This window comes from Oncorhynchus mykiss, chromosome 21 (genome assembly GCF_057628025.1).
Source record: "Oncorhynchus mykiss isolate SJ-2025 chromosome 21, ASM5762802v1, whole genome shotgun sequence".
NCBI lineage: Eukaryota > Metazoa > Chordata > Actinopteri > Salmoniformes > Salmonidae > Oncorhynchus > Oncorhynchus mykiss.
Window position 1 is genome coordinate 41,835,365 of NC_143042.1, and position 27,292 is coordinate 41,862,656.

General features: G+C 41.5%; 1 protein-coding gene and 1 long non-coding RNA gene across 16 annotated transcripts in view; one reads left to right on the plus strand and one right to left on the minus strand.

Moving 5' to 3' along the window:
* Positions 1–27,292, minus strand: part of LOC149973250 (uncharacterized) — a 226,416-nt gene that overhangs the window by 108,054 nt on the left and 91,070 nt on the right. The gene's annotated exons all lie outside the window — the stretch shown is intronic.
* The window catches only part of LOC110500605 (receptor-type tyrosine-protein phosphatase delta), a 612,371-nt gene that overhangs the window by 70,143 nt on the left and 514,936 nt on the right, over positions 1–27,292 (plus strand). The window lies entirely within an intron of this gene.

A 27,292-nucleotide genomic window follows, 5' to 3' on the forward strand; every position in this document is an offset into this window, starting at 1 on the left:
AGTTTCATCAGCTGTCTAGGTGGCTGGTCTAAGACAATCCCACACATGAAAAACATGAAAGTGGAGGTCCTGGGCAGGCGTGGTTTCACGTGGTCTACAGTTATGAGGCCAGTTGGACTGCCAAATTCTCTAAAATGACGTTGGAGGCAGTTTATGGTAGAGAAATTAACATTTCATTCTCTGGCAACAGCTCTGGTGGACATTCCTGCATTCAGTATGCCAATCACATGCTCCCTCAAAACTTGAGACATCTGTGGCATTGTGTTGTGTGAGAAAATTGCACACTTTAGAGTGGCCTTTTATTGTCCCCAGTACAAGGTGCACCTGTGTAATGATCATGCTGTTTAATCAGGTTCTTGATATGCCACACCTGTCAGGTGGATGGATTATCTTGGCAAATGATAAATGCTCACTAACAGGGATGTAAACAATTTTGTGCAAAACATTTGGGAGAAATCAGCTTTTTTTTTTTTTTTTTTTTTTTTATGGAACTTTTTCTGGGATCTTTTATTTCAGCTAATGAAACATGGGACCAACACTTTACATGTAGCATTTATATTTTTGTTCACTGTACAGTATATATATATATATATATATATATATATATATATATATAATAAATAAAAAATATATATAAAAAATATATATATATATACACATCAAATATATATACACTACTGTTCAAAAGTTTGTGGTCACTTAGAAATGTCCTTGTTTTTGAAAAAAAAAAGCTTTTTTTTTGTCAGCTTCATTAAATAGGACCCGCAAAACACCAGTCTCAACGTCAACATTGAAGGGGCGACTCCGGGATGCTGGCCTTCTATGCAGAGTTCCTCTGTCCAGTGTCTGTGTTCTTTTACCCATCTTAATCTTTTGTTTTTATTGGCCAGTCTGAGATATGGCTTTTTCTTTGCAACTCTGCCTAGAAGGCCAGTATCCCTGAGTCGCCTTTTCACTGTTGACGTTGAGACTGGTGTTTTGCGGGTACTATCTAATGAAGCTGCCAGTTGAGGACTTGTGTAGTTGAGGACTTGTTGAGGACTTGCATCTGTTTCTCAAACTATACACTCTAATGTACTTGTCCTCTTGCTCAGTTGTGCACCGGGGCCTCAAACTCCTCTTTCTATTCTGGTTAGGGCCAGTTTGCACTGTTCTGTGAAGGGAGTAGTACACAGCGCTGTACGAGATATTCGGTTTCTTGGCAATTTCTCGCATGGAATAGTCTTCATTTCTCAGAACAAGAATAAACTGACGAGTTTCAGAAGAAAATTATTTGTTTCTGGTCATTTTGAGTCTGTAATCAAACCCATATGTGTTGATGCTCCAGATACTCAACTAGTCTAAAGAAGGCCACTTTTATTGCTTCTTAAATCAACACAACAGTTTTCAACAGTGCTAACATAATTGCAAATGTTTTTTCTAATTATCAATTAGCCTTTTAAAATGATAAACTTGGATTAGCTAACACAACGTGCCATTGGAACACAGGAGTGATGGTTGCTGATAATGGGCCTCTGTATGCCTATGTAGATATTCCATAAAAAAATCTGCCGTTTCCAGCTATAATAGTAATTTACAACATTACAATTGTCTACACTGTATTCCTGATCAATTTGAGATTATTTTAATGGACAAAAAATATACTTTCTTTCAAAAACAAGGACATTTCTAAGTGACCCCAAACTTCTGAACAGTAGTGTGTATGTAATATAATTTTACCTTCAGCTTGAATTGTTGTCTCTACGACAGTTCTCTTAGAGAGGTGTTACTTGAAATGTGTCATGGATTCAAAACAGTTGTATTAGCAAATATGCTATCAGTGCATGGCGGCTAATGTTTGGTGAATGAAAGGCCTGATGGCTTTTTTGTGGCTTTTTTACCCAGCACTCTCATTCCAGTGGCACAAACCTGAATTCCCTGTCGACGTGTACTACATACTCAGTCTGCGCGGCCAACCAGTTTAGACAAGGCTCAGCAGTCTTGGACCAAACCTGTCAAAGGCTACTAGGTCATCTGCCTGTTAGCGAATAAAGAGTCCCCTTTCCATTCAGAGCCATTACACTGGCGCACTGGTTCAGCACCCTAGGACTGTAACCGGGCATGACTCTATGATGACAAATCAAAGCGGTGGCTCTCTTAACATCAGTTTTCAGGCTTCACTTGTGGAGTCAATGTAGGAACTTTCAAGGCAATTGGCATGTAGTATAGCATAATTATATATCAGAGTCCTAGCATATAGTGGATGTTCCCTGTTGTAGTTAGATGCGGTTTGGGTTTACGTAGTCTCCAATTTAGTACAGAAGACAATTGCATCGGCCTCTCTACTGTTTCTTTATTATTCACAACTGTGCATGCATTGACACTTATACATGCTACTGTTTAGAGGTCGACCGATTAATCTGCATGGCCGATTATTTAGGGCCGATTTCAAGTTCAAGTTCATACCAATCTATTATCGGCAGGCAGGTCACCTGTTACGCGGGTGCAGCAAGGAGCCAAGTTAAGTTGCTAGCTAGCATTAAACTTATCTTATAAAAAACAATCAATCTTAACATAATCACTAGTTAACTACACATGGTTGATGATTTTACTAGTCTATCTAGCGTGTCCTGCGTTGCATATAATCAATGCGGTGCCTATTAATTTATCATCGAATCACAACCTACTTTGCCAAACGGGTGATGCTTTAACAAGCGCATTCGCGAAAAAAGCACTGTCGTTGCACCAATGTGTACCTAACCATAAACATTGATGTCTTTCTTTAAATCAATGCATTTAGTTAATATTGCCTGCTAACATGAATTTATTTTAAATAGGGAAATTGTGTCACTTCTCTTGCGTTCTGTGCAACCAGAGTCAGGGTATATGCAGCAGTTTGGACCGCTTGGCTCGTTGCGAACTGTGTGAAGACCATTTCATCCTAACAAAGACCGTGATTAATTTGCCTGAATTTGACATAATTATGACATAACATTGAAGGTTGTGCAATGTAACAGCAATACTTAGACTTAGGGTTGCCGCCCGTTCTATAAAATACGGAACGTTTCTGTATTTCACTGAAAGAATAAACGTTTTGTTTTGTCTAAATGATAGTTTCCGGATTTGACCATATTAATGACCAAAGGCTTGTATTTCTGTGTGTTTATTATTTTATAATTAAGTCAATGATTTGATATTTGATTGAGCAGTGGTAGGCAGAAGCAGGCTCGTAAGCATTCATTCAAACAGCCTTTTCCTGCGTTTGCCAGCAGCTCTTCGCTGTGCTTCAAGCATTGGGGTGTTTATGACTTCAAGCCTATCAACTCCCGAGATTAGGCTGGCAATACTATAGTGCCTATAAGAACATCCAATAGTCAAAGGTATATGAAATACAAATGCTATAGACAGAAATAGTCCTTTAATTCCTATAATAACTACAGCCTAAAACTTCTTAACTGGGAATATTGAAGACTCATGTTAAAAGGAACCACCAGTTTTCATATGTTCTCATGTTCTGAGCAAGGAACTTAAACGTTAACTTTTTTACATGGCACAGATTGCACTTTTACTTTCTTCTCCAACACTGTGTTTTTGCATTATTTAAACCAAATTGAACATGTTTCATTGTTTATTTGAGCCAAAATAGATTTTATTTTTGTAGTATATTAAGTTAAAATAAAAGTGTTCATTCAGTTTTGTAATTGTCATCATTACAAATACAATTATAAAAATCGTCCGATTAATCGGTATCTGCTTATTTTGGTCCTTGGTATCGGTGTTGAAAAATCATAATCGGTCGACCTCTGCTACTGATATTGTAATTTTGTAATTGTCTCTAGTCATGTATCACATTTTTTGTTAAAGGGCCATAAATTGACCTGGGGCAGAGGCAACAGTTTATTTTTGTTCAATTTGGCTCCCTCTGGATTCCCCTATCTGGAGTATTAATCTACCTGTCTGGACTGTGATATCGAAAGTGATGGATGAATGGATGGTAGCCGGCCAATGCCAATGTCAGCTATTTTTGAGGAGCTATCTGGTTCAGACTCACTCAAGCACTAAACTAAATGCCACAGTCCCTTCAAACATCAAAGGGCCCTTTTTGGATGCATTAATTCCACAGTCGCAGTCCTCCCCGTCAATTATGGGCCTGATTAAAATGTTTTGGAGTAGTTGTTTGAACTATTTTGAAGCCAAAGACCACTTCGCACATCTCAAGAATGGCACTTGAAATCTCCTTGAAAAACAATGGACTCTAAATATTAATGAACTGTGTGACAGAAACCATTTCTCAGAATTCCATGTTTTATTTACATGGATGTAAGGTCACTTTGTCGTACCTGTTGTTTTCCCAGGTAGGATTACATAAAAACAAAATAATTATGATAGATGGATCTTAGAAGGAATTCCTTCGACCTGATTTAGCTGAACTGGTCGACAAACACGGTTGCATTATTCGGCTTCATTGGGCTTCATTTGTTTGGTCGTGACTCTTTCTCAGTGAAAGTGGAGAATGACAAATGTGCTGAGAAAAGAGCCACCATTATCTGTGGCGACGTAAACACAGCTCTCTCTCCCTTCTCTGTTTGCTGTGATGTAACTGCAACCCAATACACAAGCGATGTTAACCTTGTCTTCAATAAAGTACCTAATTAAATATATGCCCATATTCCACAATATTGTAGTGACGTGTTGTAAGGCGTCTCTGTGCAGAAGCACACACCTGCACGGTTATGAGAATGAATACAAATGACACCATCGAGACCCATCATTTTTTTTTTTTTTTTTTGCAGAGGAGAGATCTAAAGAACGAAGACTTGGCAACTTGACACGAACATTAGAAGAAAAAAACTCTTGTGTGTAAATTGTGTTTTATCGCCATCTTCCCTTCATTCACAGTCAGGCACTAATTTCCTTTGTCTGGCCCTTTCACTTGAAAGAGCCTTTGAAGAGCTGGCTTTTGAGCTTGTTTATGAGGGGTAGTCATGCTGTTTATTTTCTCCTCACCGGAATGCCACTTCCTCCAAGTAATTTCAGAGTGAAATTGAAAATGATTGTTTGTGATGTTGATGGTGGTAGTGGTGGGAGTGATGATGATGGTGACTGTCTTATTTTCGTCGTTGTCATCATCATCACTTTTGGAATCGTTTTTGTATCCTCTTGGTCTACACAACGCACAATCCTCTGTCAGCTTCCCTGTGAGCAAGGTGCAAGCAAGCCAGTGTGCTCCTTGCCTTCTGTTTAGCTGAGTCCCTCATTTTCTGAATTGTTAAGCATCAAAGCCATCAAAAAGCCAATTGCTACTAAACTGAATCCAATAGCAGGACACGCAATTAGTGTGAGCCAGTCTCGGTCTAGGATTGCAATACACAGCGTTTTCTCCTCCCTAAAAGTTGTCAATTTACCCCTACAGTAAGACAATTGTGGCTCCCTAAGCAGGGCCCATAGAAAGGCCTGAACACTGTATGCTAATGTGCAGATGGTGCACTATGCTTCCATGTAGCATTTTGAACCACTTCCCACAGTCCAATTTCTGCTAAACAAAATGCTGATCCATGGGAAATGCTGTCTGAGGAATAACACAGTTAGATTGCAGAGCTCGACGGCACGTAACGGGCCTCAGTTTTTCTGGAGAGGGGATGGCTGGGTATTAATCTAGCCGAGGCGAGAGAAGACAACGTGCTTCGAGAATGCATGGTTGGAGCCGTGTAATCTGAGAACCACTCTAAACATTTAAATCTGCTTCCATCATATGATTCATGTTGTGTTTTCTCTTGCCATACTCTCCTCAGGTAGGGACTTCTATCAGACATTTAGTCATTCTTTTATTGTTTTGTGTGTTCTTTAGTCTCGTGCATGGTACAAATTGTATAGGTAGGTGGCTCTCAAACAGAACCTTGATGTCTAAGCTTTATATCCCCTCAGTTTGAGCACCACTCCCACACCAAAACCTGACAACCTGCGCTACTTACTGGTTTGTCTCGTCCTCATGTCTATCCATCAGAAGACAGAAATGTTCCAGAGGCAAAGCAAGCAATCAACGGAGCTGTCATGTGGAGAGGGCGTAAACGTGAAACAGTGGTCGTGACAAGCTGCCGTGCAGGTAATAGGTCAGGCCTATTGATTGATCTGTTCATAAAACCCTACATCTTAGGACAAGCTTCTGCCATGACATTTCCAGTTTATACTCAAAACGTGCATGTGCTTTTAAACATTTACACTGTTGACGTGTTTGATCGCCTCCGGTTGCAGTTGTCTCACGAGAGCGCCGCCCGTATTTGGAGAAGGTCTTTGATGAATTTCCTATTTTAGAATGTGCACAGTGTGGCAAAATTTCCTGTGTTTGGAACAGAGGATCTTATGTTACACTATATGTTACAAGTATGTGGACACCCCTTCAAATTACTGTATTTGGCTATTTCAGCCACACCCGTTACTGACAGGTGTATACAATTGAGCACACAGCCATGCAATCTCCATAGACCAAGATTTGCTGTAGAATAGCCCGTACTGAAGAGCTCATAGGATGCCACCTTTCCAACAAATCAGTGCGTAAAATGTATGCCCTGCTAGAGCTGCCCCGGTCAACTGTATGTGCTGTTATTGTGAAGTGGAAATGTCTAGGAGCAATAACGGCTCAGCCATGAGTGGTAGGCCACACAAGCTCACAGAATAGGACTGCCGAGTGCTGAAGCGCATAGCATAAAAATCGTCTGTCCTCAGTTGCGACACTCACTACCGAGATCCAAACTGCCCCTAGAAGCACTGTTCATTGGGAGCTTCATGAAATGGGTTTCCATGGCCGAGCAGCTGTACACAAGCCTAAGATCACCATGCGCTTTGCCAAGAGTTGGCTGGAGTGGTGTAAAGCTTGTCGCCTTTGGAGTGCAGCCGTGGAAACGCGTTCTCTTGAGTGATGAATCACGCTTCACCATCTGTCAGTCCGATGGACAAATCTGGGTATGGCGGATGGCAGAAGAATGCTACCTGCCCCAATGCATTGTGCCAACTGTCAAATTTGGTGGATGAGAAATAATGGTCTGGGGTTGTTTTTCATGGCTCAGACTAGGCTCCTTAGTTCCAGTAAAGGGAAATCCTTACACTACAATGACATTCTAGATGATTCTATGCTTCCAACTTTTGTGGCAACAGTTTGGGGAAGGCCCTTTCCCTAAAGCATTACAATGCCCCCGTGCACAAAGCGAGATCCATACAGAAATGATTTGTCGAGATCTGTGTGGAAGAACTTGACTGGGCCATCCCGCTTGTGGGGGCAGCGTGGGTGTGTGCTAGTGTGCGCAGCTTTTGAATAACCGCGTAAGATGTCGATGACAAAGCAATATTTTTTAAATGACGAGCCGTTTAGCGTGTGTGTGTGTGTGTGTGTGTGTGTGTGTGTGTGTGATGAGTTCGGTTCATAAACTGAAGACGCATGCACATATATTTCCGTTACATACAGATGGTTAATTTGATAGGTTGTTATTATGTTATTTGTTATTGGGTGCAATTGAATACTCCGACTCACATCAGCCTTCGTTCAGCTAAGTGACATTATGAGAGTGACTGTGCAATAAAGTAATGGTTATTGTGTAACCTGACATTTACTGGCCAGCTTATCCTGTGATTTTTGAATGCGCTCCATTCATTCATACACAAGGGAGTAGCAGACCTTTCTCCATAAATATTATACTGCCAACCATTTGAAAAGTGGACTTGGCATAATTCTACCATTTTGTGCATCCCACTTATTATAAGTTGTGGAAAACTTTTGTACTGTAGGTAACTATGTTATGTAGCAGTGGACTCTATATACCAATTTGTTCAGACCATATTAATATATACATTTACAGTTGAGTAATTTAGCAGATGCTCTTATCCCAAGCAATTTACAGTAGTGAGAGCATACATTGTCATACTTTTCGTACTGGTCCCCGGGGAATCAAACCCACAACCCTGGTATTGCAAGTGCCATGCTCTACCAACTGAGCCACATGGGACGTATAGTATGTTCAATATTCAATATGTAATCACAATTCATCTTCACGATTAATACTCACAGCCTATATACCTTTAGCATATAATCAAAAAACACAACACACAACAGTTGATCATAATGTTATTGATATTCCCGCAGAACATTTGATTTCATAAATTTATCGACCACACCGAGACGTTATTTATACGATTTCAGGAGAGGCATGGTGTTCCTCATCAATCAAAAAGTGAGCTGATATGACCCCCCCTCCCCACCCCCCTCTTTCTCGCTCTCCTCCTCTCTCTCTCCCTTACTAATAAGCAGTGCTCTCTTCTTCATGAATGGGAGAGTGTAGAGAAAGAGGGAGCTCTCCTCCCGTCTCTCTCAGATGGATAGCGAAGGGTGATGGATGTGTCAGTCAGCTCCATCTCATTCCAGTCAGGTGCTTCGCTCTTTGGCTGCTTGCACCTTATTTAGAGCCAGTTGGGCCATAAACCTCATACAACAGTTTTCCGCTTCTTTTTAAGTCTCCAATTTGTCTCTGAGCGAAGCTCGGATGCTCCGTTGTTTTTCCCAGCCTGTCTCGACATGTCCTTTTTATTTTTTACTTACAGCTAGAATCCGTAAAAAACAGTCACCCCGTCTCTGTTTTGGTAAAAACACTGAGGGATGGGCCTGGAGAAATGTAAACAATTTCAAATTCATAGTCAAAGCTATGGATGCGAGGACTGACCATCCAGGAGATCAACATTATAGTTTTAACCATGTGTTGATGCTATACAGTGTTAGTTAACGTTTACAAGTTCATATTGTGTGTTCTGATGGGGTACGACAGTTGAAATAAGCTCATGAGGCATTTATAAGTTACATTCCTCACTAAACTAAGTCCAAAAATGTATGCGGCAATTAAGGATTCTCGCTTTGAGACATGCAGTACCTGTTTATGTGTAGATTTCAATTAGAAATGCAAGCAGATGAGCATTACTTGAGAGGAACTCGTGGCATTAAGTGGCTTGTTCTGTTGTTCCGTTCCCAACGATGAGCTAGGTTTTGCTGCCCTCGTGTTAGAAATCAGAACAGTCAGTTCAGTACATTTCGCCATCTGCTTCCCGGCTTCATTACGTCAATGAATAACAAGCACCGGAGCTACAATCTCCAATTATGCAAAATAGTCCTCAGGCCCAGACTCTAAGGTTCTCTCTCTCTCTCGTGTCTCTCTCTCTCTCTCGTGTCTCTCTCTCTCTCTCGTGTCTCTCTCTCTCTCTCGTGTCTCTCTCTCTCTCTCGTGTCTCTCTCTCTCTCTCGTGTCTCTCTCTCTCTCTCGTGTCTCTCTCTCTCTCTCGTGTCTCTCTCTCTCTCTCGTGTCTCTCTCTCGTGTCTCTCTCTCGTGTCTCTCTCTCGTGTCTCTCTCTCTCTCTCTCTCTCTCTCTCTCTCTCTCTCTCTCTCTCTCTCTCTCTCTCTCTCTCTCTCTCTCTCTCTCTCTCTCTCTCTCTCTCTCTCTCTCTCTCTCTCTCTCTCTCTCTCTCTCTCTCTCTCTCTCTCTCTCTCTCTCTCTCTCTCTCTCTCTCTCTCTCTCTCTCTCTCTCGTTGTAAAACAACAGAACATGGATAAAGTCATGGCGTGTTGATCATCTATACAGAATGTTGGATTAACTGTTAATAGCCACTGTACATTGAAGTACCTCAAGTGACTTCATGCACATTTGTGTGAAAAGAACATGTGAACAGATTCCTTTCGAAATCAGTGGGTCAATGTATAAAAGTGAACAAGTCCATGTATAAAAGCAATGTGGCCTTGTGTGTAACCCCTGTGTTTATCCAGAGTGGCTATAGTACGTAGCCTTGTGTGTAACCCCTGTGTTTAACCAGAGTGGCTATAGTACGTAGCCTTGTGAATGGCAGCTTTGTAGTACTGACACCATTTGCCTTTCTTCATCTTCGGGGGCTGGTTGTTCGAAGGTTCCCGTTTTTCTTCATTAATCTTGCTCTGGAGGCAGCTCTGCAGAGTGATCACTAGCTGGCACAGCCACAAAGTCATGAAATCTGATTTTAAGCCTAACCCTTACCTTAACCCTAACATGGAACCCAAACCGGCTGCGCGCGTCCGCCATCGTGCACCATCGTGCACCATCGTGCACCATCGTGCATACATTTATTTTGTCCCCCTACACCAAACGCGATCACGACGCGCAGGTTAAAATATCAAAACAAACTCTGAACCGATTACATTAATTTGGGGACAGGTCGAAAAGCATTAAACATGTATGGCCATTTAGCTAGCTAGATTGCACATGCTAGCTAATTTGTCCTATTTAGCTGGCTTGCTGTTGCTAGCTAATTTGTCCTGGGATATAAACATTGTGTTGTTATTTTTCCGAATAATTTCTAGTCATCTCTCTTCCTTACAGGCTTTTTCATCTTTGAACTTATATGGTGATTGGCATCTAAACTTTCATAGTATTACCACGACGACTGGCAACAAAGTTCGTATTTCAATCACCCACATGGGTATAACCAATGAGGAGATGGCATGTGTGTACCTGCTTCTATAAACCAATGAGGAGTTGGGAGAGGCAGGACTTGCGCGATCATTGAATGTTTATAAACAATGTAAACGTTAACAAACGCTGTATAGCATCAACACATGGTTAAAACTCTAATGTTGATCTCCTGGATGGTCAGTCCTTGCATCCATAGCTTTGTCTATGAATTTGAGAGTGGTTACATTTCTCCAGGCCCATCCCTCAATGTTGTACCAAAACAGGCGGGGTGACTGTTTTTTAAAGGATTCTAGCTGTAAGTAAAAAATAAAAGGACACGTCGAGACAGGCTGGGAAAAACAACGGAGCAACCGAGCTTCGATCTGAGACCAATTGGACACTTAAAAAGAAGTGGGAAAACTGTTGTATGTGGTTAGGGCTAATCTCATTGAATGTGGAATCGTCTAGAATGCTAATCTCATTGAAAATTAAGTCACCAGTTTATGTAAAGAAAATGCAGGTTCTCCTACAATCCATATTAGGCTACTCATCCTGCTTTGCAGTTAGGCTACTCATCCTGCTTTGCAGTTAGGCTACTCATCCTGCTTTGCAGTTAGTGGACTTTTGCCAAGATAAACTCACAGCTGCCAGATAAAGCGGACCTTGCCCTCAAAGACTTGTCAGTCTCTGTGATATTTCTGCATTAATGTGTGTGCGGAATCAAGTTTTCAGACATGGAAATGATTTGTTATTTACTTAAGGGAGCAACAGAGCTTGACAGGGCAAATCTGCCAAGTAATTTTAAGAAGCTTGACTCACAACATTTCCTAAATAATCCATTGCAATGGTAGAGAATCGTTTGTAAGATGATGGTTTTCTAGTCAAAAACGAAAGTCAAAGTCTCTGATAGGCCTGAAGTCAACTGCAAAAGACAACCAAAGCCTCTCTCTCAAACACAGATCTATAGCTTAGTTTACCTGATATCATGTTGTCTGCCAACTCAAAAACTGTAAAGTTGAGTTTACACTTTCACTCTCCTAAATGATGCTCTTTTATAGTTGCATACATTCAGATGAATTTAACCATCCGCTTCACTTCAAAGTGATCGTGAATTGTAGAGCTTAGCCATCATTTCACTTCTGATTTTTCTGGCTTCCTGGGGCTTCTGAAGGAAAACGAAGTCGAAAAGAGTGTAAGATGTGCGTCTCACACTTGGCTATACACTCTCTGTACTTTTTTCAATTACAAGGCATGCCAAATGTAAACTGTTTTTGAGCCATTTTTAAGATGTAAATAAGCAATATTGTGGTAAACAAAGTGTGGACAACCAACTTTCCCTGTCAACATATGGACCAAGCCGTTAGCCTAAAAAGAGGAGCAGAAAACTCCCAAGTCCTCTCATGAGATCTCTCAAAGGATATGTGCAACAATCTATTCTCAACTGCACTCGCAAGCTTCTACCCTTGCAGCGTAACAACTGACTCACCCTGCTAGACGTCCTTCTAACCGGCTCTTCCTGATCTGCATCTCACACGAACATCGTACTTTCTACATGTCCAAGCAGTCTAATTCCCCCCCTTTTGTCTATCTGGCTGATGCATATCTAGCTACGGTATACAGAAGATCAACGATTTCAACCGTCCCTGTCAATCCGCCTGCAAGTTTTTTTGTTTTTTTTTCTCGCAGTCAACGTCTTTGACGTCACTGCCTCTCCTCATTGTTCCCTGTCCTCTCTCTCTCTCTCCGTCTGCTCTAGAGGGGGAGAATTTCTCTATTCAGATCGGAACTCTGCTGCAATCACATCCCGAGTGATGACCCGATCCTACTTAATACGGGCCTCGCTTGAAGTTCCCCGCAGATCTGCAACAAAGGAGCGGGTGCTGTCGATGGTGTCAACTCGGGGATAATGCATCAGTTTTCAGCAAGAGCACAAGAGCAAAAGCAGAGAGGCGTGTTTTTTTTTCCTTGACATTTTTCCTCCACTTTCCTTCCCCCCGTTGACGCAAACATCTCGGTTGCAGTCACACCAGCCTCTCTGCTTCCTCTGTTATTGACTCTAATTGGTTGCTGTTGCATCCTGACACAGTTATTGTGTGGTATAAATGAGCGCGTCCTATTGGCCGTAGTGAAAATTAGAGTGGACAACACCGTGTTGATGTCCAGCCATGTTATCCTTGATGAACATCAACAAATGGCAATATCTAATATTGGAAATGAGAAGTACAAAATTGGATACCTGATAATTGATTGTCATAATGAACGGCATCAGGCCTACGATTTTGATTATTAATTAGCAGTGGTGATTACTTGAGTACATTGTCTTAATTTGCTGAAGATTGGACACCATGCAATCGTCCTCTGCATGCATTTGATCAGTATGTAGTGCCGGTTACTTTAGATCCCATAGAGAAGTTGAAGTGATAGTTTAGACCATACATCAGCGATTACATCGGTTAATTGGTGAAATACCAAGTGCATTTCACAGGGTTGGCTGAGCAAATCCACAAAGTTCCCCTTTGTTGTTACGAGCTTCAAAAAGAGGCAAGACTCCCGGAGACTTATAAACCGGATTTATATTGAACCTGGCCCTACTTTTTATTGCATGCATCACATAAAACACAGCTTTTGTGATATGTGGCAAACAAACATTTTCTTCAAAGCAAGGGACAACAAGAACTGTAGCTAGTAAATTCAAATAAATGGTGCATGTACATGTAACTGCCAAAATAAAGGACACACTTGAGTAAATGAGGGATACAAAGTATATTAAAAGCAGGTGCTTCCACACAGGTGTGGTTCCTGAGTTAATTAAGCAATTAACATCCCATCATTCTCAGGGTCATGTATAAAAATGCTCAGTTGCCCACCATGGCTAGAAGAAGATATCTCAGTGACTTTGAAAGAGGGGTCTCAAAGGTGGGTAGGGGGTTAAAGGGTGTGTGTGTGTGTGTGTGTGTGTGTGTGTGTCTCAGTCACCAGATCTCAACCCAAATTATCACTTATAGGAGATTCTGGAATGATGCCTGAGACAGCGTTTCCCACCATCATCAACAAAACACCAAATTATGGAATTTCTCATGGAAGAAATTTGAGTTCCAGATACTTCTAGAATCTATATCAAGCCACATTGAAGCTGCTCGTGTTGGCCCAATGCTGTATTAAGACACTTTATGTTGGTGTTTCCTTTATTTTGGCAGTTACCTGTATTTACAAATGAACTGACTGGCTATAAGCCAGTACCAGAATGGGACTGTATTGTTTGTAGCTTGTTTATGGATAACCCTTTATTGAGGTTTGTACGATAAATTAGTTAAGTCATATATGCATTTTCAAGATGTTTTGTATTTAGTGAGTGATTTGTGGAAAGTTGTTCTTAGATATACACCACTAAACATGGCAGAATGATCTGGAATCAGACTTTCTAGAGAACACACTATGTCCGTGTGCTTTACTGTCAATTCTCCACACGTAAAACAGAAAGGCTACACTCACATTGCCATTAGAACATTATCATAACCATAAATAAACATGTTCTGTTCAAAGGTCTGTTTGGCTGCCCCTCGCGCTACTCTGGAAAAGCTTCAGCAGGAGACGCAACCTTTGAGGTCCTCTTGTGTAGTCGAGCATCTCATCTCAGCGCTCCACCGCTGGGAAAGCGAGTGAACACGCCCTAATTGAAACCCGTTTGAGTTTATGAAAACACTCGACGCTAAGCCTAACGATGCCCGTCATTGCGAACGCGGGACGTGTAAAAGTAAGGGAGCGCTGGCTGTTCGGGGTGGACTGTTATATAACACACTGCAGATGTGATTCATAGAACAAGCGGACGGCATGAATGGCGGACGGCACCTTGTGTAAAAAAAAAACCTAAAAAAAAACGAAGGAAAACATTGCAAATGTTTGATATCGGAGGAGAGACACCGCTCTCTGAACATGTTCAACATATTGGACAGGATACTGATGACTTGCGCAAACAGCGCTCAGCTGTGACAAGGGAAGTTGTCAGATCTTGGAAGCTAAACAAAAACAAAGCTGTGCCCTAATCCTACGGTAATCACCTACTGACTCCATCTCCTCCCCTTCATCTGCATTGATCTGGAAAAGCAAAGATTATACTAAAACATTATTTTGGAAGGGTTTACCTACAGGACTAGCTTTCACTATTTTAACATCAGTGTGGTTTAAGGAAGACCAAGAAATTAAGACCTAATAAATTTTTTTGAATTTTGTCCGTTGCAGCTGACTGCCATAATGACTGGATTCCAAGTGATTATGTAACAAAAATATTATTCCCATGTTGAAACTACATTGTAACTACACCGGTTTAGAGCGACTTGATATTAAGTCTCTGTTGGTTATCTTGGTTGCATAAAGATGCATTGAAGATAGACTGACACTGGCATCGTGGATATCTAATTGCGAGCTATGGGAAGTGGGATGGGGGAGGGAGGAGGGAAGTAAGCTAATGCACACCCTCCACCACCTTCGAGTCGCTAGCAGCTGTTCAGCACAGAGACTTGGCAGGTACTGATCACCAGGGAGTTAGTGGCTCTTCTCTTTTCCTACCCACATTCCTCCGCTGTAGCGATGGCCTAATTTATCTGTCTCCCTCTTTCTCTCTCCCCACACTTCTCCTCCTCTTTAAGCATCTCCGTATATGCCCTTTACCCATCACATCAGGCCGAAACAGCGCCGCCGCCTTAGTTTTTGTTTTGCCAATTACCTTACTGCCATTGCCGCCTAACCGACAGCGGTGTCTAAAAAACCTGGCTTCTGGCGATACGATTCGCCACTCCCTGTTCCCCTGCTGTCAGGAGTCCGGACGACTAATGATGTAGAGACAGGCTGGCATAATTAGTTATTCGTTATTTTCTTCCCTCGGCCCGGGACACCGCCGCTGCTAAATACATATGGATCCCGAGCAGATATTGTTCTCCTCCTTCTGAAATATGCCTTCAATTAGGCTGTCATATCGCTGCGCCCAACCCATGTTCCATCCAGCGCCATCGCTCCGAGTGAGGAGAGAGGGGGAATCTGTGACGGCCATTTGTTTCATTTTGAAGGATGCCCCCTCGAAACATCTCATTAGTCAAACAGATCTCTTATTTTATCACCGTCCCGTCTCAAATCTTCTGCCGTGTATTCTTTCAGATGAAATATCTACTCCCACGTCTTAATACAAAGCTCACTTAATTACCATAGATAGTAGTCACATCAATTTCTCAACACAAGTCACATTTTTACAGTGGTATGCTATGTATCCCAATACAGAACTTACAGCAGGCGTTTACAGTGGAGTGATCAAAGTCCAATATTTTCGGTTTCTGCTTCATTATGCATTACGTTGTGGAAGCATAATGGTCGGTTGACTTTCAGCTATTAAATTGTATAAGCTTGTCTTCGCCTGCAGATCGTCACTCCATGAACTTAAGTCTACTTAATCACCCGCTGGTACTCTTTGGATCATGACTACTCATGTTAATGGCTGGCTTCTCCTAGTAGTATCAAATATGGCATTTAGACAGCACTTCTCTCCCTTTTGTGGTCTCAAAGTAACTCCCTCAATTCAAAACACCCCAAAGCTCAATTTGGACTTTTGTAGCCTCATTATCCGATCAAATGTTCACCTTTCTTGTACATCTATGCATCCCTTGCTCGTTGCATACTTGAGCTGATTCAAGGCAGCTAGCGCTAGCACCATTCGGGACAACCCGCCATGATAACAAGGCTGTCAGCCTGACAAACTGGCCAAGCATGTGTTAGCGCTGGAGTCTGGGGAATCGGGGCAGCTCTCGGCAGCCACGTCGGGGGGAGGGGGGTGCTTCAGATCTACCTGGTCATGTGGTGGAGTCACAGAGAGGTACTCTCTTCTACCACACACAATCTGTCCTGTTTCCTGCTAACCGTTCCCTCTCGACGGATGCGGGTCCTCTGCACAGCCAATGGCTGCCAATGCGCTCCACTCAGTGACATATGGGGGGGATCATTCGCTCCCACCCACATAAGTGTTTAATCATTATGCACTAGTGCTTCTCACACCTCATCGACTGAGGCATACATCACAAGTACATTACAGAGTCTATAACTGCTCTTAAAGCACTGCGGAAACACAGCGAGGCATGTTAATCCATTGACTTCCTCATCCGAAATAGGAATAGACATATTACTTTGCTGTAGATGTAGATGCCTGCATATGATGTACATATGAATAGTTAAACATATTTAAGCTAATTTTACATGATGCACTTTCCTCGAGCTGGGGAACTTCTTAATCATTCTTACTGACAAATGGCTTGTCCATTTATATAATCATTTATTGAATGAGAATTGTACTCATGTTAAAATGCGTATCACTTGGTGCATGTGATTAGCTACACAGCAAACACAAGCCCAGATAACATAGAATGGGGTCTGGAATTATTGGATTCCTTAATAAAGATGAGCAAAAAAGACTGTATGAATAAATAATACAAATACTGAGCTATATTGTATGCTTAGAATATTTTGGACAATTCTATTTTATACTAATATTTTGTTTCATTGTATCTGTGGTAGGGCAAAGTGTGCTTAGCCATATTTGATATATTTGGCTTGCTTTGATGATGCGCTTCGCACTCAATTCACTAGAATACTGTCCTTTATCCAGTTTCTTGACTGTGACCAGTTCCCCGAGGAAAGGCTTAGTTTCTTCTTCTCAACATATGGCTAGAGTTTTCAACCAACCATTATCCATAATATATTTTTCGGTGTCCCAGACTTTTTTCCAGGGGCAATATACTGTAGTTTATCTTAACCAATCGTATTATTTAATTGTAAATAGGGTTTAAAAGTGAAATCATTACTACTCTTTAATAATTTAGCAGAACCTTGAGACCATTCAGTCTTTCAAGCCATTCGTCTCCAGTGCAGGTACGTGGGCCTGTATCTCAGGCACTGTTTGTGGAGCCGGAGCGCGGGGGAATTAACGTGTCCCGCGGGAACCTGGAGAAGAAGTAAGACGGATACAGCTGAGTGAGCCTTGATAGAAAAAGACAGAAAAAGTGGAGAGAACAACGATGCGTGAGAGATGGGGCTTGGGGCCCTTGGAGAAAGACCAGATGAAGGGAAGAGAATACCACAACACAGAGCCTTGTTGAACCAGTCAGCCCTCCAAAGAATGAGAGGCAGCCTCCTATCAAGTGACAAGAGAAAAAAAAACCTTGCCACTTCAAACTCGATGTTACAACAGTAAAAATCTGCAATAGCCACATCTCAGTACATCCGCCATTCCTGATTAAATGGAACTGTTATTTTCCTTTAATTTTACAGGAAACCGTCAGTCTGTGTGGAGTGTAGTAGATCGAGAGAGACTTAATTTGGTATCTTTGCAAGTCGTCCAATTTTGTGGTCCACCTTTGAAGCCCCCCCGTACATGTCTTGTATAAAGCGAAAGTGACCAGGGTAACCAAGCCCTGTGTTGTTGGCTGGGAATGAGTCGAAACCATGACTTTAAAATGCCACTCCTGATGGAGGGGAATTGACAGCCGAGGGTCTGAATAACTTCCAGGTCACTGAGGAAGGTCACTGCCAAAGACAGTTGGGATTTACCAAAGGGACTCCTGTTAAATCAGCCGTGGTCCTTTTCTGCTTATATATATTTTGCCCGCTTTTCAAGGCAACGTCTGGTGGTTGATAGGTCTAGTACAGAGAAAACAAGTTTATTTATTTGACAGGTTGCTGTCCAAAGTGACATTGTTTGAATAGAACTCTATTGATTAGTCCCAGTTGATTATTGTAATAAGTTATCACAAACTTCAACACTCTGGGTTATTTCTCATCTCATTAAATTAATTCAAACAGTTGAGGCAGACAAAAAGAAGGTATTTTATAAATACAATTGTTCTAGCCTTTTTGATTACAAGTGCATACAGTACTTGGAAGGAAGACACAGCAGCATGTGGGTGAGGGATGAATCACTATACATGCGCGTGCACAGGGGTTTGGGTTCTGCCGGGAGTGTGCCCATAAGGTGGATAAAGATAAGAGATGCCCAAGCTGTTCCCTAACGGAACATCTGACGGGCAAAAAGATATATTAAATCCATTGGCTCCATAATTGTATTTTCCATGGGCCCTGTCCATGGGCCCTGTAACATGATTTTCAGCATGTTTTCTACCTCGGCATGCCTGCACTGTTCACCCTCTCAGTATGCTGAGGTATAAGTCCAATGCTATAATACCTTTTTGGTGTTCAGGAGATCAACAGCTAAACGTCTCTGATATTATCTGATGGGATGCTGAGAGGATCATAAAATGGGCAACACTGCTTGGTGTGATGGCCGGTTTCCTTCTCTCCAAACTCATTTACAAGACGTGCATACTGTATGGAGCATGTGCAATATTCATTTCAACCTTCATAATTCAAGTGGTTTTGTAGAGAAGGAATTCTAAGAATAATGACATAGGCAGGCATTTATCCATATCCAGATATTATAGACTGTGGCAGGTGGTGTCTTCTTACAATGCCAACAGACTCCTAGGACGCACCTGACATAAAAAAAAAATGATGTGAATCAACACAATTATTAGGCAAGAGCTGCTGTAATCACTCTAACTCTAAGCAGCCATTTAATTACAGGAGTTTTAATCTCACTTGTATGTCAGTCACACAGAACAAGATTTTGCTAGGGCCTCCGATGATTGCGCCCGTAAATCTCACCATTAAAATCGGAAGCCGTTATGCTTCGGCTCTCAAATGGCTTGTTCAACAAAACGCGAATCACATGCACAATTTTGCGTAGTTCATTACTGTAGTTCATTAAAAAGTGTGAGAGAGAGGGCTCTGAGATTAGGAGGCTGTATAAAAGAGAGAGAGAGATCTTTCTCATTATATTGTCCAGATGTATTGACATTGGTAGTGGAATCGTTGGAATCAGTGATACATACAGTATGTAATGGTGTGTGACCAAATGTAGATTAAGTAGACTAGAGAGGTATAATAGTGAGTGTGAAAAAATGACAGTGCTAGGGAGGTTCTTTACTGTGGTTATGGACCCACCTTTCATGGCAAAGCTATGCTGTGTTCTTGCTGAGATGGGACGATAGTGTAGAAGGAAGAATATGTAGCGGGGGGGCGGGGGGGTTAGGGGGGGTTGGGGGGGGGGGTGTATGTGGCCATGTGTCAAACCCAGGTAATACCCCCATGGCTTATGTGGTTTCAAAGGAAACACAGTTCAGTACCTCTCTCTCTTTCTTCATCTCTCTTTCTCTCCCCCCCTCGTTCCCTGTTTCTATCTCACCCTTCTACTTTCTCAATATCTCCCTCTCACCATCAGCCTCTCTCTTCTACCCCCCCCCACCCCTCCTCTCAGCCATGATAGTGTGTGACAACACACAGGCTCTCCACAGCAGGTGGCCGCCCAGCAGGAACCTTGCTTTCTCCCGTACACTCTGCTCCCTCCGGCAAGCGTTGACCCTCGCTAACACACACACTCATACATACTAACCGCTGAGTGTGTCCGATAGGTGGACCTACGACCTGAGCCTCGGTGTCCGACATCCTGAGTGGACACCCGGGTAGTTACTGTGACAGGGAGGACAGCACCTTAGGGCTCTGTGTTGTGTTGTGAGTCCACATTACCACATGCAGCGTTGATCTCTGAAAACGGATACAAGCCACAGTAACAACAACCAAGCTCAGCTTTGCAATCTTTCGCATTGTCCCTGTAGAAAACTAATCATGGTTAATAATTTAATTGCATAAAGGGCAAGTTGTCTTCTGAGTCATTCTGAATTGCATTGCATCACTACAGCATTCATTCCCCGCTCTTTTAGCTTTAGATCTCAGAAACAAAATCACGTCAACGTTCATTAACTTATGAATAATAATAAAAATAATTATTTTATTTTTTACCAGTTAAGTTGACTGAGAACTAGGGCTTACCCCATTTAGTCAACTGGTCGATTGTTTGGTCGATAGGCTGTTCGTCAACCAAGATTTCTTTAGTTGAGCAATAGCAATAAAAAATGGTGTTGTACAAGACACCTGTCGGATTCCCGCCTGTCTGAGTGGACAAATCCATTGTGGAGGACATGGGGATGGCACAGTCCATCACTCTGAGACATGCTACTGAAATTGTATATGGTTATATTATGTAAGAACAATAACATGTTTTTTTATCATATTATAACAAATGCACTTTCTCCCGTGTTGGAGAGCGGTCGTTGTCCGCGGTTCTGAAACATCAGTGCGCTGTTGAATTGCCGTCTTGTCCTAAACCATGTTGCTATGTGCATAATAGCAATGTTAACCAGCATATTGGTGTTGAGCACAATGTGGCGAGGGCAGCAGCGGAGTTAGGAGATGACAAAACAGCCTTTGCCTTAATTGTCTAAGTGAAGGAGAGGAAACCCCAACTTAATCAGGTCCATAATCAATAGCGTAACTGTTAAATGTGCCTGGATTTATAAATCATCCATATACACTACCGTTCAAAAGTTTGGACACACCAACTCATTCCAGGGTTTTTATTTATTTTTACTATTTTCTACATTGTAGAATAGTAGTGAATACATCAAAACTATTAAATAGAACATATGGAATCATGTAGTAACCAAAACAGTGTTAAACAAATCAAAATACATTTTATATTTGAGATTCTTCAAAGTAGCTCTCAGTGCAAGAGGCGCCACTACAGTCCCTGGTTCGAATCCAGGCTGTATCACATCCGGCCGTGATTGGGAGTCCCATAGGGCGGCGCACAATTGGCCCAGCGTCGTCCAGGTTTGGCCGGGGTAGGTCGTCATTGTAAATAAGAATTTGTTCTTAACTGACTTTCCTAGTTAAATAAAGGTTAAATAAAAAATACCATAAATAAATAAAAATGCCACTCTTTTCCTTGATGACAGCTTTGCATTCTCTCAACCAGTGTCACATCCTGACCTTAGTTCCTTTTTTATGTCTCTATTTTAGTTTGGTCAGGGCGTGAGTTGGGGTGGGCATTCTATGTTTTGGTTCTGTGTGTTATTTTATTTTATTTTATTTTATTTTATTTTATTTACCTTTATTTAACCAGGTAGGCTAGTTGAGAACAAGTTCTCATTTACAACTGCGACCTGGCCAAGATAAAGCATAGCAGTGTGAACAGACAACACAGAGTTACACATGGAGTAAACAATTAACAAGTCAATAACACAGTAGAAAAAAAAGAAAAGTGTGCAAAAGGCATGAGGAGGTAGACAAATAATTATAATTTTGCAGATTAACACTGGAGTGATAAATGATCAGATGGTCATCTACAGGTAGAGATACTGGTGTGCAAAAGCGCAGAAAAGTAAATAAATATAAACAGTATGGGGATGAGGTAGGTAAATTGGGTGGGCTATATTTAGTTATATTTCTACGTGTTTGGCCTGGTATGGTTCCCAATCAGAGGCAGCTGTCAATCGTCTCTGATTGAGAACCATACTTAGGCAGCCTGTTTTCCTCCACTATGGGTTGTGGGTAGTTGTTTTCTGTTTCAGTGTTTAAAGGAAATATGAACACGTACCACGCTGCGCTTTGGTCTACTCCTTCTTCCTCAGACGAACATTGTTACAACCAGATCCATGAGGTAGTCACCTGAATGCATTTCAATGAACAGGTGTGCCTTGGTAAAAGTTCATTTGTGGATCCTTGTTAATGCATTTGAGTCAATTAGTTGTGTTGTGACAAGTTAGGGGTGGTATACTATTTGGTAAAAGACCAACTCCATATTATGGCAAGAACAGCTGAAATAAGCGAAGAGAAATGACAGCATCACTACTTTAGGACATGAAGTTCCGTTAATCTGGAAAATGTCAAGAATTTCGAAAGTATCTTCAAGTGTCGTCGCAAAACCATCAAGCGCTATGATGACACTGGCTCTGATGAGGACCGTCACAGGAAAGGACCCAGAGTTACCTCTGCTGCAGAGGATAAGTTCATTAGAGTTACCAGCCTCAGAATTAACAGCCCAAATAAATGCTTCACAGAGTTCAAGTAACAGACACATCTCACACAGTCACTCACTGTCGTTTATTAACACAGCGCAGAAAATCTGAGCCCGGCCCGGCACAATCAAATCAATTGTGGTCGGACTCCTTCTCGTCATTTGTGTGTCTTAATTATTTCATAAGAATGTGTGCTTTAAGCGTCAGACAAGCTCAGTGCATGTAGTTGATTTGATTAAAACACATAAGGTGTGTCTATATATTGAAAAAAATACAAGATTCTACCACAACTTTTTTTTTAGTCGGGGACAGCCCTACTGAGAAAACATTCTCATGTACAGCAATGATCTGGGGAATAGTTACAGTGGAGAGGAGGGGGAATGAATGAGCCAATTGGAAACTAGGGATGATTATGTGGCCAAGATGGTATGAGGGCCTACAAAAGGCAATGACCAACCCTGCTTAGCTGCTGGCCCATGAGTGGTTATACAAGATATCTTCCGTCAGTTTTTTGGGGGAGCCAAAAATAAGCCCTGTACATGTCAGTTGACTGTGTCCAGAATACAAAAAGAAAGTTGTAAATTCTGGCTACATGTATCGACGCTGATAAGTCGGGCGCCAGTCGTTTGTCTCCTGTCAAAGCTGTTGTCGAAGCCTCCTCTTCTCCCTTATCACGCTTGGCAGTTCGTACTGTGTATGAATGCAGTTAAAAGGCAAGAGCCTTCTCCTCTGACAGCCAGACCGATTCCTTAGAGGGGAGCATATTTTTCACGAAGGGTGCCGTCCGTCTGCGGTGAAAAGCTTTATGTCAAAGGGCGGGACATTATATCTTCTCTCCTCTCTAATCAGGCTGATATGGCCGCTGATTCATTACATTAATTATGTTCTTGTAAGATGCGTCAGGATATCAGAATCGACATACAGCCCTAGTCAAAATATCTGATAGGATTAGTGATTTTTCCAATAGAATCCTATAGGATTCTCACCTTTATCAGAATCATATTGGAATACTTTTTTCCTATTTGAAATTAAAAGTAATCATATTTGATCCAATAAGATTTTCTATCACCTCTATCAGAATCCTATTGGACTACATATTTTCCTATTGGAAATCAAGTAATTTATTTAGATGAAATTAGTTTATTTTTTTACATGATTTTATTTGTTATTTTTTAACAATACAAAACATACACATACAAACAACAACATTCAGACGCACACAAACATCCACAACGTCACCCCTGCCCAGACCCATCCTGCTCACAACTCCATCTCCAGCGGCCGTATCACTCTCCACCACATGACCTCAAACTGCACCATTTTCTTTCTCTCCACCGCCCATGCAACATTTGATAGTAATTAATTTGGACTTTCCATTGTGTTAGCGATGGAGGATTGGTTGATTTCCAGTACTTAAGTATACGTTTTTTCTAGATGATCGGGTATCTCACTGCACCCTCAAATGTCATGTCTTGAAATAAAAGTACATTTATCCTAGAGGTCTAGTAGGATTTTTTTCACGCCATTTTTTTTCTTAATTGAACCCATTAAATTATAGTTTATCCTCATTTAGTTCCAGTAAAATACACCAGCATTTACAACAACATTATTGTTGATCGGAAATTAATTAATTTCTGTTTCATTATCCTGCAAGAAATCCCTCTAGAGCCTCTAGAGCCCTCAAACTCATCACTGGACCTCAAAGCCAGTTCCACTACATTTTTACATCGTTCCCCTCTAGTCAGAGACTGATTTTGGCCTGTGACACCAGGTGTGTGCAATTAATTATCAGGTAGAACAGAAAACCAGCATGCTCTGGACCTCGTAGGGTGAGAGTTGAGTACCCTTCCTCTAGAGTCTGGGGGTGGAGGGGTTCTACTTAGCTAACATTTGGAATTGTTTTAAGATCATATCAAGGATACTCAACTCAACTTGGTCATACCAAGGATCATTTACAGTTGAAGTAGGAAGTTTACATACACTTAGGTTGGAGTCATTAAAACTCCACACATTTCTTGTAAACAAACTGTAGTTTTGGCAAGTCGGTTAGGACATCTACTTTGTGCATGACACAAGTCATTTTTCCAACAATTGTTTAGACACATTTTTTTACTTTTAATTCACTGTATCACAATTCAAGTTGGTCAGAAGTGTACATACACTACGTTGACTGTGCCTTTAAACAGCTTGGAAAATTCCAGAAAATGATGTCATGGCTTTAGAAGCTTCTGATAGGCTAATTGACATAATTTGAGTCAATTGGAGGGGTACCTGTGGTTGTATTTGAAGGCCTACCTTCAAACTCAGTGCCTCTTTGCTTGACATCATGGGAAAATCAAAAGAAATCAGCCAAGACCTCAGAAAATAAATTGTAGACCTCCACAAGTCTGGTTAATCCTTGGGATCAATTTTCAAACGCCTGAAGGTACCAAGTTCATCTGTACAAACAATAGTACGCACGTATAAACACCATGGCACCACGCAGCTGTCATGCCGCTCAGGAAGGAGACACGTTCTATCTCCTAGAGATGAACGTACTTTGGTGCGAAAAATGCAAATCAATCCCAGAAAAATAGCAAAGGACCTTGTGAAGATGCTGGAGGAAATGGGTACAAAAGTATCTATATCCACAGTAAAGCAAGTCCTATATCAACATAACCTGAAAGACCACTCAGCAATGAAGAAGCCACTGCTCTAAAACTGACATAAAAAAGCCAGGCTATGGTTTGCAACTGCACATGGAGACAAAGATCATACGTTTTGGAGAAATGTCCTCTGGTCTGATGAAACAGACAGAAAGAGAGAGAGGAAAGGGAAAGAGAGCCAGAGAGCCTAAAGCAAAATAACCCAGGCAAGTGGTGCACCTCAGAAGGCATATGGGCTGTGTAGCAGTCAAACAGCCCTGGTCCTTCAGACTATTCACCAAGCTCCTTACTCCTCTCCACAGGTCCTGACAGAGTAAACCTTATCTTTCCGAGTGGCTGAGAACACCTTGTCTCACATAAAATACACACTTAATAAAAGCCTCAGCCTAACCCTCAACCATGAGCTCCCCACTGCTACATTTAACCACTGTTCTCATTTAGCCAGTGAGGAGGAAAGATATGGAATGTATGATGGTCATAGTTGGCCAAAGAAGGATTAGTCTTCATGAGTATTGGCCATAATGGCCGCACCAAGGCAGGTTTGAAGTTTCGGGAAGAGTATGCGAGCACGGAAAGATGAAGATGAAGCGCCTGAGATGAAAAGCCTCTAAATAGGTCAAAACAAGTGTGAATATATTTTCCTTGGCTTTTTATTCTCTGTTTCTTCGTCTAATCTTGACTTAATAAGGGGGAAGTTAGAGAAGGTTGAATTTTTTCTCTCTCCACCCTCCTTATTCAGAGAGCGCTAACTAACAGTGTTGTGAATGGTATGAAGTCAGTCACCAACTCATAAATATCCTCTCAGGGAGCCACATGTTTGCTCGCTTTCATGTTTGTTTGTTTCCCAGTGATATTTTGGTCCATCAATACATATAGTTCTGCACTGTTTCTCCCTCTTGTGTACAATATTCCACTTCGTTATAATGACGCCTCATGTATTCTCTCGCATTTCTCCCACACTCATTTTACGATCTTAGCTCAGGTTGTGGAATGTTCCATGCACATTAGACAGTTATTTTGAGCAGTTCAAAATGCCCTTCTGCAAATTCTTGACACATCATACACAAGTCTCTCGAGGCAGTTCCACATCATATTTAATTCTCTCTAGGTAGAGCAGATTTTTGATTACAGCTATGAAGCACCAAGGGCAAGAATTGTCTCTGTGTTTCATAACACCCTACCGCCACTAGCACCACAACCTATAGGGCGGCGTTCCAACCAACAACTTTCTCTGGCATCTCTCAAAGCTGAGAAAGCCTAGTAATAATACTACTAAGGAAAGCTATGAAATGGTAATAATGAAAATAGGAAGGGGCAGAAAAGTCATAGAAAAAACAAAGGGAAAACCAGCGTGTTTGATAATATTCAAGATGCCATCATTTGATGTGCCTGGCATATGCACTGTGACGTGTGAAGGAGGGAGATAATCCAACAACATACTGTATGTCTGTCTCTGTGTCTGGCTGTTATGTCAGAGACATAAAGCTTACACAGCTTTACTAAGCACACCAAGTGACTGCAGCAGTCCACCAGATGTTGACGATTGTTTTAGTCACAATGCATCTTGTTGAACACAGAGATTGATGAAAGTACAGGTCGCTCTGTGGTTAAAATGCCCTGTGTTACCTTGTTCTCTCATCTTTAACCAATAGAAAGGACTGTAATGATGGTATCAAGTGTCATCAAGAAAGTCATTTCTTCAGTTGATGCCTATAGAAGTTTTCCCAATAATACATCCCAATTTTAAAATACTTGAGTGGGCACAGTAAATTAAATAGTACCTAAGGTCATTCAAAGCTGTCAAGTATAGTTCGTAGACCCTAGAGAAGTCAGTACTAATGCAGCACAGAGACCAGGGGACAAAGACAATGACTAAATGCGCTGCACAGAGTCTGGTTCTCAGTCCTCTAATGGATCATTTTATCACCTGGCACCTCAGCACTCTAAGATCAACTGAGAGGGATCAGGCCTATTGATCCGGGCTTCCATGCCGATTCCAATCGATGAGCTTCCCTGCATTATAAACCACTGACCCGAATTCCAGCAGCACACCTCAGTGTGAACTCCCGCATTGCTCGGAATCTGTTGTTCAGAGCGTTGCATAATGAATTTATGTTGATACAATTGATTTGCTTTTCTAATTAGCCCAACGTTGATGGAATTTACTTGTCTTTTTAAACATGCATTGACATACAATACTAGTCAAAAGTTTTGACACACCTACTCATTCAAGGGGTTTTCTTTATTTCTAGTATTTTCTACTT